The following is a 15,330-nucleotide window of genomic DNA, read 5'->3' on the forward strand; positions in this document are numbered from 1 at the left end:
TCTTCCTCTTGAGAAATTTGTATGCAGGTCAGGAAGCAACAGTTAGAACTGGACATGGAACAACAGACTGGTTCCAAATAGGAAAAGGAGTACGTCAAGGCTGTATATTGTCACCCTGCTTATTTAACTTATATGCAGAGTACATCATGAGAAACGCTGGACTGGAAGAAACACAAGCTGGAATCAAGATTGCCGGGAGAAATATCAATAACCTCAGATATGCAGCTGATACCACCCTTATGGCAGAAAGTGAAGAGGAACTCAAAAGCCTCTTGATGAAAGTGAAAGTGGAGAGTGAAAAAGTTGGCTTAAAGCTCAACATTCAGAAAACGAAGATTATGGCATCCGGTCCCATCACTTCACGGGAAACAGATGGGGAAACAGTGTCAGACTTTATTTTTCTGGGCTCCGAAATCACTACAGATGGTGACTGCAGCCATGAAATTAAAAGACGCTTACTCCTTGGAAGGAAAGTTATGACCAACCTAGATAGCATATTCAAAAGCAGAGACATTACTTTGCCAACAAAGGTTCGTCTAGTCAAGGCTATGGTTTTTCCTGTGGTCATGTATGGATGTGAGAGTTGGACTGTGAAGAAGGCTGAGCGCAGAAGAATTGATGCTTTTGAACTGTGGTGTTGGAGAAGACTCTTGAGAGTCCCTTGGACTGCAAGGAGATCCAACCAGTCCATTCTGAAGGAGATCAGCCCTGGGATTTCTTTGGAAGGAATGATGTTAAAGCTGAAGCTCCAGTACTTTGGCCACCTGATGTGAAGAGCTGACTCATTGGAAAAGACTCTGATGCTGGGAGGGATTGGGGGCAGGAGGAGAAGGGGACGACAGAGGATGAGATGGCTGGATGGCATCACTGACTCAATGGACGTGAGTCTGAGTGAACTCCGGGAGTTGGTGATGGACAGGGAGGCCTGGCGTGCTGTGATTCATGGGGTTGCAAAGAGTCGGACACGACTGAGCGACTAATTTGATCTGATCTGATCTCTGATTTGTATAGAAAGACTTTTAATAATCAAAACACTAGGTATGCAAGAGAAGAGGACCAATGCAAGGAAGATTTTGATGGCGGAATCAATATGGCTTCAATAATCCAACTTCAATAATCCAACTTCAATAATGAAGTTGGAGATGAGGCAGGGAGAAAGGAGTTAACGGGTGACCCCTGGGTTTCTAGCTTGAAAACAGGATATATGATGATACATTCAAAGTAATTTGAAAAGAAACACATTTCTGTTAATGAAACAAAAGGATGAGCTCAGTTTTAGAGACGTTTGAGATATCTATTCCATGCCCAATTAAATTTGTCCAGTGGGCAATCAGCCATCTCTCAGCAGTGAAATCTAGCCTACAGAGATGTGCGAATCATCAATAAGAGAATGAAAAGTGGAACAGAAGGCTCATGGAGAAGATAAAGAGTAAGAGAAGACTAAACCTTGAAGGACATAGATACTTAAAAAAGAAAGGAAAAGAACACTCAGAAGGTACAGAAAGACAGGAGGGAAACCAAAACTAGAAGAATGTGCTAGCAAGAGGGAGAAGTATGTAAAGAAGGAGGGTATGATAAGAATGCCAAGTATTACTTTATCATATACACAAACTAGTGAGAAGTGTACATCTGGATTCAGCAACAAGGTTACTGGCAACCTTGGTAAAAATCAATTCCGTAACTGAAATGCATTTATTGATGGTGAAGAGCAAAAACTAAAGGAAGTCATTAGGTGATTTTTTTCAAAAAACCATTCTGTGATGCAAAGCAGCCAGAGAAGGTCAGGTAGAAAGATTCCTTAAAATGGAGGCATCTTACATATGGTAATGCACATGTTTCAATGCTACTCTCTCATATCATCCCACCCTCTCCTTTCCCCCACTGTATCCAAAAGTCAGTGTTTCCTGTGCTGCTGCTGCTAATTCACCTCAGTCGTGTCCGACTCTGTGCGACCCCATAGACGGCAGCCCACCAGGCGCCCCCGTCCCTAGGATTCTCTAGGCAAGAACACTGGAGTGGGTTTGCCATTTCCTTCTCCAATGCATGAACGTGAAAAGTCAAAGTGAAGTCACTCAGTTGTGTCTGATTCTTAGCAACTTTGCTGCCCTGCAAATAGGATCATCAGTATTATCTTTCTAGATTCCATATATACACATTAATATATGATATTTGTCTTTCTCTTTTTGACTTACTTCACTCTGTATAATAGACTCTAGGTTTCTCCACCTCAGTATAACTGACTCAAATGCATTCTGTATGACGCAGGGAACCCAAAGTTGGTGCTCTGTGACAGCCTAGAGGGGTGGGAGGGGACATATGTATACCAATGGCTGATTCATACTGATGTATGGCAGAAACCAACACAATATTGTAATTATCTTCCAATTAAAAATAAAATTTAAAAAAATATTAATAAAACTGATAAATATATATCTAACCAGGGGGCAAAGAGGGAGGTATCTTGAGTACATTTAAAATTTGTCAGGATAGCGCTCACAGAGGGAGACAAAGATGCAAACTGTGTGTGGTCTCTGAAAAACTGGGAAGGACTGGGATCTAGGGCTTAAGAAACATGATTAGCATTAGATAGGCAAAAGAATATCTCTTTCACTGAAATGAAAGCAAGAAAGGATAGAATTGGATACAGGCTAGTTAGCAGAACTGGTGGTAGGAATCGGAAAGAGTCTGTTAATTACCATGAAGTAAAACCGACTGCTCGTTAAATATGTGAGGGTAAGATGACAGTGTCTGAGAGGCTGGGGAAGAGTGACGGAGAGTGAATAAGCAGCACTCAGGACTCAGATGAGAGCAGAGAACATTCACTGTTAGCACTAATGTAACACTAATCTGCAGTTTCCATTTTTTTCCCCAGAAGTGCTCATCAGCCTTGATATAAAGCAGTGGATTCCACTGAATCCGTCCAAGGTTGGGATTTTGCCAGGCAGGTTTAATAGAAAAACAATGAGATGGAAAAGCTGAAGCCACTGGAAAATAATTAGCACAAGTGATGGATGATCGTGTGTGAAGCAGAATGGAGATAAAATTCTTTTACTTCAAACAAGCACTTTCATCCACCCTATGACCTACTAAAGTAAGTTGAAAGTATTATTTATAAGTTTCATTTTGCTATTTTTGACAGTCTTATTTGGTTTCCTCATCTTACAAGGATATGAAATGCAAAAATACCATGGCAATTTACAAGGTACTTTCAGTGACTGATCTTTCTGAAGAAAATCCTGTTGTAGGAGTCTTACTATAAGTATTACAGATATCTAAGTAGAATATCACAGTATTAATTACCATGAAAATACCCAAGACTGATTAAAGTTACCTTTGAAATAAAAATACAAACAAATTAATCAAGAAAAGAAAAAATTATTTTTCCTAAAATCTTTAAAATTCAGATATTATTTCTCAAATGATATTAAATGACTCATAAGTGTCTTTGGAAATATCTTACATCTCAACTGACAGTTGTAAACCAAGGTTTTAGAAATTCTCATCAAAATAAAGGATTTTCCTATTTGCTCAGGGGTAAAGAATTCACCTGCCAATGCAAGAGACGCAGATTTGATCCCTGGGTTGGGATGATTCCCTGGAGGAGGGCATGGCAACCCACTCCAATATCCTTGCCTGGAGAATCCCATGGATAGAGGAGCCTGGCAGGCTATAATCCATGGGGTAGAAAAGAGTCAGATGCAACTAAGCACATCCAAATAAAATATTATAGACAGTGTATATATATATATATATTTTTTTTTTTTTTTTTTTTTAATATTTGCTTAGAGTCACAAAATAACCAGAGCTGGTATCTTATATTATCTGCACAAGTTTTCTAAAGGTTGAATTAGCTGGGCTATTTCTTTTACTAATTATATAAGGAAATATCCAGTATACTCTTTTGAAAGCCTTAACATAGTGCACAACTACACTAAGCACATTCAATGGAAACTGAGAAGAAAACGTGTAAGTTTCTGGCATTATGTGTTGTTTAGTTTCATTTGAGGAATTTCTCAATTTCTTCTCTATACCTAAAAACCATACAGATCTTTTGCATAGTTCTTTGAGTTTGACACTTACTAAAAATTTCAGTAATTTTTTTTAGAACTTAAGGTATCTCTTTATAATTACCCTCTTTAAAAAAAACAAAAGCTCTTTAGGTATTGGGGGAAAGAGGATGAATAGACTGCCATACAACACTCAACTGGAATCAACAAAAATTTGATTAGACCTCACCATGTACCAAGTACTGTACTGGGTCTATCTTACGATACAGTTACTCTGTGTAGAATGTTTCCACACCAAGAAAATTTAATATATCCTTGTTCTCTATAAAAGCAAATGAGAACCCTGAGGTCAACTAAATTCAGGTTGTTAAAACCTCTCTCTACAGCTTATATTTGAAATCTGTCACTTCCTTGTCATTGATACCTCCCTAGGCAAATCTATACATCCTGCTATAACCAATCCCAATCTTCAATGCCATTCCATCCCATACTCTCTACTGATAACAGCTCTTCCTGTGATTCCTTTCCACTGGACCATTACAAACTCACTCCCTATTATATTATACATCCTCGATCTATTCCCAAACATTCCTTCTACTTCTTTGGCTTCAATAAAATCCTAAACCACTCTGAAAGCACTATTTCCTTAGAAATCCTTTCTAGAAGATGTTACTCTTCCTAGTCTCTCAGATTCATGGGGAAAGAATATCATTTACAGACTATTCTTATTTAACAATGCTTAGCCTTCCTCTTTTGAACAAGTTAACCATCAAAAACACCACTCTCCCTATCTTGGGTACGATTTCCTACTGTTCACCCCAAGACCGTCTTACATTTTTAACTGGCTTGTGGTTTTCACTCTCCACGTCACTCTTTGCTTTCATGACCTGAACATCTGTAATGATTTTTTCTAAGACTCTGACCTCAGTTACAACATTCATCTCATCTGCTCTATTCTATTTCTACTCTGGACAGATAATTTGTTCAACATCCTAAACTTCTGAAATACCTCTTTTTGAACCTAAGTCCTTGCATCCTGCTTTGTCTCACCTGCTCATTCCTGCTGAACTTACCCCTTGGCCCTGCTCAATACCTCTTGTCCCTTGATCATTTCCCTTTCCAAGAATCCATTCGCTTCTTACTGTCTTACTTAACCCATGAATGCTACTTCCAAAAATGCCTTGATAGCATCCTTGGCCTCCTCATCAATTTGCCCATTTTATCAACTCAATTCTGCATAAACCTCATTTCTCATTCTTTCTGTTGGTACTCTCAAAACTGTCAAATAGTTAGAAAATGGCACTGACTGTGTCCACTACTAAGGTATACTACACATTGACACTTTCAAAATATAGGTTTACTCCTTGAGCTAAGGCACTTTATCTGTTTTGCTCACTGCTCTATCTCTAGCACTTTGCAGCCATGAAGTCACACATTGTATGCACTCAGTTAAATGTGTAAGATGAATGTACTGCTATGTTATCATGTTACCCTTTTCTGGCTTCTTAATAAATTCCCTAGTGTGATTACTCTGAACACTCTATGTTTTCCAAATCTCATACACATTTACCTCTTTTCCAACAAATGGCCAAATCTCCTATTGAGAAAACCAAGATCTTTTAAAGCAAGTTTAACTCAACTGCTTTGTATTTTTATTCTATTTTACCCATCTTTGCTAAAGTGTTAAAAGGAAAATTATTTGTGACTGATTTTACAACTTTTTATTTTACCAAATACTCCAGTGTTAAAGGCTCTGAAACACAGATTCATATCTGACATTTCCTCTGAGTTCTATTTTTCTTGTCTTATTCTATTATAGTCTTTCAACTAACAGAAAAAGATACCAAGAAGTACAATTAAGATATAAATCAATGGCCAATCTATATTCTTATGATAACCTATTGCATAAGTGTGTTGAAGATTTGTCTGCTTTGCTAGAAAGCAAGGATATATTCATCTTATTTTGAGAATTAGGCTGTCTTTAAAATTTTAACAGGAGAACTAAATTTTCTGAAATCTTTAAAAGAGAGTAATTATGGAATCAAGATTGCCGGGAGAAATATCAATAACCTCAGATATGCAGATGACACCACCCTTATGGCAGAAAGTGAAGAGGAACTCAAAAGCCTCTTGATGAAAGTGAAAGTGGAGAGTGAAAAAGTTGGCTTAAAGCTCAACATTCAGAAAACGAAGATCATGGCATCCGGTCCCATCACTTCATGGGAAATAGATGGAGAAATAGTAGAAACAGTGTCAGACTTTATTTTTCTGGGCTCCAGAATCACTACAGATGGTGACTGCAGCCATGAAATTAAAAGACGCTTACTCCTTGGAAGGAAAGTTATGACCAACCTAGATAGCATATTCAAAAGCAGAGACATTACTTTGCCAACAAAGGTTCGTCTAGTCAAGGCTATGGTTTTTCCTGTGGTCATGTATGGATGTGAGAGTTGGACTGTGAAGAAGGCTGAGTGCAGAAGAATTGATGCTTTTGAACTGTGGTGTTGGAGAAGACTCTTGAGAGTCCCTTGGACTGCAAGGAGATCCAACCAGTCCATTCTGAAGGAGATCAGCCCTGGGATTTCTTTGGAAGGAATGATGTTAAAGCTGAAACTCCAGTACTTTGGCCACCTGATGCGAAGAGTTGACTCATTGGAAAAGACTCTGATGCTGGGAGGGATTGGGGGCAGGAGGAGAAGGGGACGACAGAGGATGAGATGGCTGGATGGCATCACTGACTCAATGGACGTGAGTCTGAGTGAACTCCGGGAGTTGGTGATGGACAGGGAGGCCTGGCGTGCTGTGATTCATGGGGTCGCAAAGAGTCAGACACGACTGAGCGACTGATCTGATCTGATTGCTAAAATGGTTCTAACAAAAATTTCTTCTAATCCTTATCCTCTAGTCATTTAATTTCTAAATTGTCCTTAACAAACAATTTCTTAACTTTCCCTCAGTGAACTTACATTGACTTCTTCCTGCTGGTCAGAGAGTATCCTTACGTAACCAGCATTTGAGAATGCCCTGTGTATAGAAACTAAAGTTTAAAGTAAGTTTAGACAACTGCAACTAACAAACTTCAATCAACAGTATACATAATAAACTCAAAAAGTAGAGGAGCTTGTGAATAAAAAATAAAAACAGCCAATTAATAGAAAAGTTGTACCAGATGACTTAAATGAATTGGGAACAAGAGGCTATCCAAATAGTTGCTACAGGAAACATTCAAACTCAAATGAGCAGATGAAGAAACTGTGAAGACAAAGACATTTTAAAAAGTATTACATAAACTATTGTAGCATTTAATAATTACAAATGACATGGCTCTTTTCAAACAAAAGTATGAAGACAGACCAAAGTGGCACAGTAAAAAGCAGGCCAAACAGGGCAGCAAACCGAGGCCGTTCGTTTACTAGAGGCACTGGTACTTTATAACCGTATCCAGCATCAAGTCTTCTTCAAATAGGATACAAAAGCCAATAACATATACAGTGATGTCAAATTACCTGTTTAAAATCTAGTTTTCGTAGCTCAGAAACAGCTCCCTTCCTGCTTCACACTTCAAAGCTGTTGTGTGCTTATGATTTAAAAAAAAGAAAAAAAAATCATTTTAGCCCATTTCACTGTGGTGTACAGAATATCAAATAGTATTTATAACCTGAAGTGTGCTCAGAAAATCAACAGAAAAGGAAAAATCCAATTAATCAATATTTTAAATTCAACGTCAACGTACTTTAATCCTTTAGGAAAACAAGGCGATAAACAGGTTTAAATCCTCCAAACCTGTTAAGAGCCTACCAAACAGCACTGTGATACCTTAATATCTACTTAGAATACAATGAACTACTAAGTCGTTTCAGTCGTGTCCGACTCTGTGCGACCCCACAGACGGCAGCCCACCAGGCTCCCCCATCCCTGGTTATTCTCCAGGCAAGAACACTGGAGTGGGCTGCCATTTCCTTCTCCAATGCACGAAAGTGAAAAGTGGAAGTAAAGTCGCTCAGTCGTGTCCGACTCTTAGCGACCCCATGGACTGCAGCCCACCAGGCTCCTCCGCCCATGGGATTTTCCAGGCAAGAGTACTGGAGTGGGGTGCCATTGCCTTCCCCGAATACAATGAAATTATAATGTAATAACACTGTAATGCAATCATCACATAGATTTCTCCATGAAAGTTAAAATCCACGCAAAAGATTACTCTTTCAGATTGACCAAGTCATTAACTTCCTGTCACGCAAAACTATTCCAGAACTTTGCATCCCCGTTGATGAGAACATCTTTTTCTTTATTTAAAAGCTAGCTACTTCATTAAAAAATAACCCTGTCACTACAGAAACCAAGGTTTACATTTCAGTTCAAACACTCATTATTATAATGGTTTCTAGCGGCTCTATCTGGGAAGGTGTTAGGGAAAGAAAGAAGCAGGTGCACCCGAAGCTTTACACCACCTCCCACTCCAGTAACCAGAGAAATAGCACAAGGCGGAGTCTGGAAGGCAGTTATGGGGCGGGGGTGGAAGGGGCGCCCAGAAACCCCGCTTCTTCCAGCGTCAAAACACGATCCGTCACCCGTAGAGCCCCCGCCACAGACCTCGAATTGGTCCAAAAAAACAAAAAAATTTTTTCAGATAGGATGAGCTCTAGAGGAATGAGACGCGGGGCTTAAAAGTTTGGAGGCCCCGCCTCCCCAGCGGGGCCTACGACCTAATCCCCAAACACTCGTTTCTGCAGAGCAAGCAACGTTCCTCGAATCCATTTGGCATTTATTATTTCCCCACCCGGGGCCCATCCAAACTGGACCTGCAGTAAGGGATGGCGAAGGGGCGCCGAGGGAGGGCGGAAGGAAGCGCGGTGAAATTAGCATTCGCCTCGCCAGTAGGAACCCCAAAGTCAGGAACGCCTCCCCCGGCCCTTCAGCTCTAAAAACGCCCGGGACGGCGTTAAGTCCTGCTGCTCACGGCCCAACCCCAAAGTCGCACCGCTCCTAACCCGCTCTTCTCCACTCCAAATTCTGGAGCTCGAGAGCCCCACGGAACAGAATTTGGGGGGTAGGGTAGAAGAGGCACAGATTATGGCCCACTAAGGCCCCTTGCTATGGAAAACAAGACCCCCCCCCTCCGCCCGCCAACCAAATCGTAGCCCCCACTCCGCTTCCTCCACTCGCGAAGGACATTCCTGGAGCGCACGAGTCCCCAGGGCGGCCTCCTCCCCGGGGTCAGCAAGAGGGGCGGGGAGGCAACCAGGGGGTCCTGCAGTTGCCGACGCGTCCCTAGATGCTCACCCCGAGATTAGCATCGCTCGGTATGGGGAAAGGGGCAATCGGCCCGCCCAGGGGACGGAAAGCAAGCAGCAAGGAGCCCCAGCAGAGGCGTGGGCCCGAGGCCAGGCTCTCCAGGGTCAAGTGTCCCAGGGCCGTTGCTCTCCCGCCCCGGCGCCGCGCTGCCCTCGGTTGCCAAGGGCTGGGAACGCGCAGGCATTACCTGTAAACGAAGCAGCCGCTCCTGCCAAAAGCGGAGTAGCGGTCAGCGCCCCCACGACCCGCCACCGGCAGCGGGCCGCCCTTAGAGACCGCAGCAGGGAGAAGCCCCAAGTTCCCTGGCTGCTTAGGGCCCAATGGCCGCCTCGTCTACCTCAGCTCCTCAGCGCCAACCGCCGCAGCCACCGCCATCTTAGGATCTCATTGTGGTGGGAGAAGAGGGGCGGGGGGACTGCAGAGGGGGCAACGCGCCGGGAGACATGCGCCGTCTCCTCGGCAACGGCCGCGCGGGGGCGAAACTCGCCCGGGCGGGAGCCGCAGTGCGATCCGCGCGCTAGACCGGAGTCATGTGACCGCTGGAGTCGGTGGTGTCACCTCTCGCTCCGGAGCCCGGTGTCGAGTCCACAAACGAACCACCAGAAACTACATATCCCAGAATGCCAGCTCGATCTCGGGTTACACGCTCCCGCTCGTTCGCCACGAGGGATGTGACTACGAATCCCAGCATGCTGTGCGCTTCCGGCTCCTCCACAAGGAAGGCGAGGCCTCTGAGGAAATGGTTGGAGACCTACTTTGGCAGATGGAAAACGAGAGGAGGCGCGGTCTCGTTTTCCTTGGGGCGGGGGGTAGGGGCGGGATGGGTGCCAGCCCCTGAAAGTGCCGGAAAACTGGGGTCTCTCTCCACCCATATGTGGGTCGGGAAAGGATGGAACCAAAAGGACCTTTACAATATGGGCCTAATTTTATACGCCTGAGGAGATAAACCCACGCAAGTTTAATAGTCGAAATCGTCCAGTTGGTCAGTGGGAGCATCATCAGTCAGTAATTAATACCAGCTTGAATTCATGCCCTGCTGGTCTTAGAAGAGCCGGATGATTTTCATCAAAATTGAATCTCAAGAAATGTTATCTGAAACCATAGTCTCTGAATTCCCTGTGTATGTACTCTCTTCTCTCATCAGCGACACTGTTAAGGTTAGTAATACATTGACAGGTTCTCTCGTAAACCCCCCAAATGCGGTAAAGTGATAGTTAAGGTCTTCGGTGTGGCTAACTGAAAGCTTTAAACACAGCTCAATTTTTCTTGAGTGCGAGAGCATTTTATTTTTCGACAGTTTGCAGTTGCGGGATAGTTTTGTTTTAAGCAAAATAAGGGTAGGAGGAATGAAGAATACGCATCTGAGTTCCAAGAACAAATTGTTCTTAGTCACCAATAAAAACTGTTAGCAAAACCGATTAGTAGAACTGCATGTCAATACATAATTCAGATAAATAAAGCCCTTCCTGCTACTGTAATTTGCAACTGAATGTAGGTTCAGTTTCAGTGCAGTGATCTTTGACACTTCGTCATACATTTTTAAGTACATTATTTAGATAACAAAAACTTAGTCCCTGCCCTTTGAGAGGTATTTTATTGAATGATGAAGAAATAAGGTATGATGTAAATAAATTCTTTTTTATAAGATAATAAAGTGCTGTGGGAACTCACACCACCGATGGGATAATGGATTAGATTACTCTAGCCCATTAAGACCTTGGGCAAGTTAACCTTTCTGAGCTTCAGTTGCCCCATCCATGAAAGGAGGGACAAGAGCTAGTAACGTTGCCTACCTTGAAAGGCTCCCTCGGCGCCCCGCTCCCCCCACCGCCCCCCCGCCCCCCCGCTTAAAGTAATGTTAATTCTGTAACGGACACCGGTTCCAGCATTTCATCTGTTGTAATTTTTTTAATTCTCACAACTGTCATGAAGATAACTCGTTCTGCATCAGTTCCATTTTACTAATGAGAGGTTAAATAAATCGTCAGAGTTCTGAGGGCTCCAAGTGGGAGAGCCCAGGTTTAAACTGAGGTCTAGTGACCCCTTAAAAGAATTTTTTAATTAAGAAAATGCATGGGGAAAAAAAAATAAGCCATCATCATCACCATTTTGTTTTATGCCTATAATAACATATGCATAAAACAAAATGGTGATAGAAGCTACTGGCATTGAAACAGTTCAAATGGATTCAAAAGCACTACTGAAATCATTGTGGTCATTATTTTATTTTTAAATTTTTTTAAATTTATGAACCCTAAAAAAATGTTAATGTTCTTATGTCTGGTGGTGGGAGGAGCCTGATAAATGTTTATATTAAAATGGGGGCCTCAAAATAAGTATGGGCAGTGGACAGAGGAAAGAACCCAAAAATGATGAAATTGTCCCCAGTTTCTAAAAACTTCACATCTAATTTAGAAAACAACGATGCAAATAAACCAGTTTAGCATCGGTAGTGTTAGTGTATGAATATGGCAAATAAAGATACAGTAAGTGCTTTAGGAATGCAGAGAAAAAGTATGTTCTATTAAATGCTTACGTGCTCAGCCATTCAGTCGTGTCTGACACTGTGACCCTCTGGGCCCGTGGTAGCCCACCAGGCTCCTCTGTCCATGGGATTTTCCAGGCAAGAATACTGGTGTGGGTTGCCATTTCCTCATCCAGGGGATCTTCTGGGCCCAGGGATTGAACTCACATCTCTTGCATCTCCTACCTTGGAAAACAGATACTTTATCACTGGGAAGCTCTGTTGAATTAAGTATGTTACATTGCCTCAAAGATGGTGATAGTTCTATGATATCTCTGTAGGGTGAAATTAGGGGCAACACCCTTGTGGAAATGTAAATAAGGAATGAGCGGCCTCTAAGAGATACAGGTTGAAACTACATCTCAGCTTTCCATGTTTAAGAAAAACTTAACGTATATTAAAGATGGGTGTGAAGGCCTAAATGGAAGAATGATGTTCAAGGAAAAAAGAGCTATAAGTTAGATAGTATGTCCAAAATAAGCAATAGATAATGCAGAAGACAGACAGGGTCAAATAGAGAATTCATGTGGTGGGGAATGGGGAAACAGGAGAAGAAAGCAAAATGGATGAACAGGTTAGGGCCAAACTGTAAAAAAAAATCTTAAATGTTGATCTGAAAGGTTGGGCTTTGTTCGATAGACAGTGTGGAACCAAATGAGGGTTTGAAAGAGGCAATGATATAAATGAAGTAGTCATTTTAAGACATTAATCTAGTGGCAATGTTTAGAACTGACTAGGGAGAGGACAGAGGAGAGACAAAGAATGGGTGGTAACTGGCATGAAATAATTAAAGCCTGGTCTAAGGTGGTGGCAGAATGAATCAAGTCAAGGGCTTGGAATCTGATGGTTAATTAAATCAGTTGTCATGCTGTATAAAATATCAAAATGTGTTATTGAGATTTAGTATGACACTGAACAGGGGGCACTTAAAATACAATGTTTTGTGCTATATTGTTTATCTCTTTAATGTATTCTGTAAGTTCTTTATCCACAGATAGATTTTAAGTGTGGCTTGAGAAGAAAGCCTGCCTATGCTTCTTTGTATCCCAAATGCCTTGTGAAGTTCATTTGTTCTCATGTTCATTAATTTTGATGTTCATTGAAGACAGTTTTTGCAGTACTTAGTTATAACCTGCAGGTGGCAATAGAACTTAAAGGAAAACCCTTCAGAGACCACTGTTTAGTGCAGTTCAGTCGCTCAGTTGTGTCTGACTCATTGCGACCCTGTGAACCGCAGCACTCCAGGCCTCCCTGTCCATCACCAACTCTCGGAGTCCACCCAAACCCATGTCCATTGAGTCGGTGATGCCATCCAACCATCTCATCCTCTGTCCTCTTCCCCTCCTGCCCTCAATCTTTCCCAGCATCAGGGTCTTTTCAAATGAGTCAGCTCTTCGCATCAGGTGGCCAAAGTATATTACTATTATAACTGAATTTAAGATTGTTTTTATGTGATTTTTTGTATATCCAAGAAAATTATTAAGTACAACAAGAAAAGAAATACTGAATAACCCACTTACTAACATAAAATGTAGAATATAATCTGTATATCTAAGGATTCCTTAGCATTCCACCAAGCTTGTTCCTCTTCTTTGCAGACATAAATACTATCTTGAATGACATTGGTGTTATAATTCCTTCATTTTCCTTGTGTAACTATATTTATATATCCCTAAATAGTATATTTTTTAGTTTTGTTTTCAACCTTCATATGCATGATATCATGCTGATTATTTTCTTGCTTGACTTGTTTATTGACTCATTGTTAACATTTCTGAGATTCATCCATGTCGATGGGTAGAAACACAAGATCTATTAAGAGCAGAATGTAAAATTAATTTTTGAATAGTTCTCCAATTGAGTATAACTGATTTGTCTTTACTATTTATCTTAGCTTTGTGAGTAAGATAGCTTTTTGATAAAAAAAAAAGAGAGATTGATCATGTCACACAGGATACTAGTTGGAGACCTCTGGCCTAGTTTTTTCACCTTTTGGTTAAATCTGAGCATTTTACTGCTCTGCCTTAAGTAAGCCCAGAGTTTCTTAATCTTGACATGATTGACATTCAGGGCTGGATGTTCTTTGCTGTGGGGGGCTGTCCTATGCATGGCAGGACCCCTGGCCTCTTCCCACGAGATGCCTGTAGCACCCTGTCTCCCCAGCTGTGACAGTCAAAAATGTCTCCTGACATAGCTAAATACCCTCCAGAGTCAGGGTGGGGTGGGGGGGTGAGGGCAAAATCACTCCCAGTTGAGAAGCACTGTCTAGTGTTTGCAATGAGAAACCACTGTGTTAATTATAATTTTTATGTACTTCTTTTGCTCAAAAAACCTGAATGAAATAATTATATTAATTATCTATAATTAATATAAATAATTAAATCAATTAATTACTATATAATTATATCACATAATTATACCAAATCCACATGCATAAGTAATGTTTCAAGGCTCTTCTTACCATCCTCTGTTTCCCCCATATCTAATTACCATGACATCTCTCATTACTGTTTAGCTCAGACTTTTTATTACTAGATTCCAAAATATCTAATCACCCCTTCCAATGTATAATAATAACATTTACATCAGTCCAAACTGTTCTTTCCTTCCTAACCAATTTATGGTCCTTTTCTTTCAAAATTCACTCATTCAATATATGCAATCCTGTGATTCCAACAATCCCATACATATTTGCATGGCTTTCCAACTGTAGAGGTATAATTACTATACCCTTCTTCATCTATGTTGCTTGTATATATTCTTGGGAGTCTGTATGTTTTTACCCTCCTTATTTATTCACTGTAAACCTGATCAGAGCTGCAGTCATGCACTCCTGTGTACAGTGCTTGCTTCCCAGGAAAAAATCAAGTTAGAGGGATTTTTTTTAAGGGCTCAGAGGTTAAAGCATCTGCCTGCAATGGGGGAGACCTGGGTTCAATCCCTTGGTCAGGAAGATCCCCTGGAGAAGGAAATGGCAACCCACTCCAGTATTCTTGCCTGGAGAATCCCATGGACAGGGAAGCCTGGTGGGCTACAGTCCACGGGGTTGCAAAGAGTCGGACATGACTGAGCGACTTAACTTTCACTTTCTGGTGATCCAGTGGTTAGGAGTCTGCACTGCCACTGCAAGGATGTGGGTTCAATCCCTAGTCCAGAACTAAGATCCCACATGCCGAGTAGCATGGCCAAAAAAGGCCGGGGGGGCGGGGGGGGAGAGAGGGAAACTGAAGCACAGAGAAGTTAAGTCATTTGCCTAAGGTCACGCAGGATGTTTGTATGCATCCTCCATGCTCTTGACCAAAAAATGAAAAATTAAAAAGATTCTGAGTAGCAATAAAAAACTGGAAAGAAAATAATCTATATTTTTTATGAGCTTCCCACCAACCCTACAACAGGAAAGTAGTAAATATAACTAGATGTCGGTTGTTAATAATTAAATCATGTAATTAAGTGGTAATTATGGAAAGTGAAAAGTGAAAGTGTTAGTCACTCAGTGGTTTCTGACTC

At 41.4% G+C, this 15,330-nt stretch overlaps 2 protein-coding genes across 18 annotated transcripts in view; one reads left to right on the forward strand and one right to left on the reverse strand.

Moving 5' to 3' along the window:
* The window catches only part of PCM1 (pericentriolar material 1), a 90,521-nt gene extending 80,824 nt beyond the window's left edge, over window positions 1-9,697 (reverse strand). For 15 of the 17 annotated variants that reach the window (XM_061404291.1, XM_061404289.1, XM_061404290.1 and 12 more), the window contains exons 1-2: window positions 9,487-9,682; window positions 7,514-7,584 (exon numbers count right to left, since the gene is read on the reverse strand). The gene's annotated coding sequence lies outside the window, so the exon portion shown is untranslated. Of the gene's footprint in view, window positions 1-7,513; window positions 7,585-9,486 lie in introns of all 17 variants that reach the window. The other 2 variants (XM_061404282.1, XM_061404275.1) reach the window with 2 other exon arrangements.
* Window positions 9,698-10,366: 669 nt separating this feature from the next.
* The window catches only part of FGL1 (fibrinogen like 1), a 52,802-nt gene continuing 47,838 nt past the window's right edge, over window positions 10,367-15,330 (forward strand). Inside the window, exon 1 of the mRNA XM_061404309.1 lies at window positions 10,367-10,456. The gene's annotated coding sequence lies outside the window, so the exon portion shown is untranslated. The remainder of the gene's footprint in view (window positions 10,457-15,330) is intronic.

The sequence above is a fragment of the Bos javanicus genome, chromosome 27, assembly GCF_032452875.1.
Source record: "Bos javanicus breed banteng chromosome 27, ARS-OSU_banteng_1.0, whole genome shotgun sequence".
Taxonomy (NCBI): domain Eukaryota; kingdom Metazoa; phylum Chordata; class Mammalia; order Artiodactyla; family Bovidae; genus Bos; species Bos javanicus.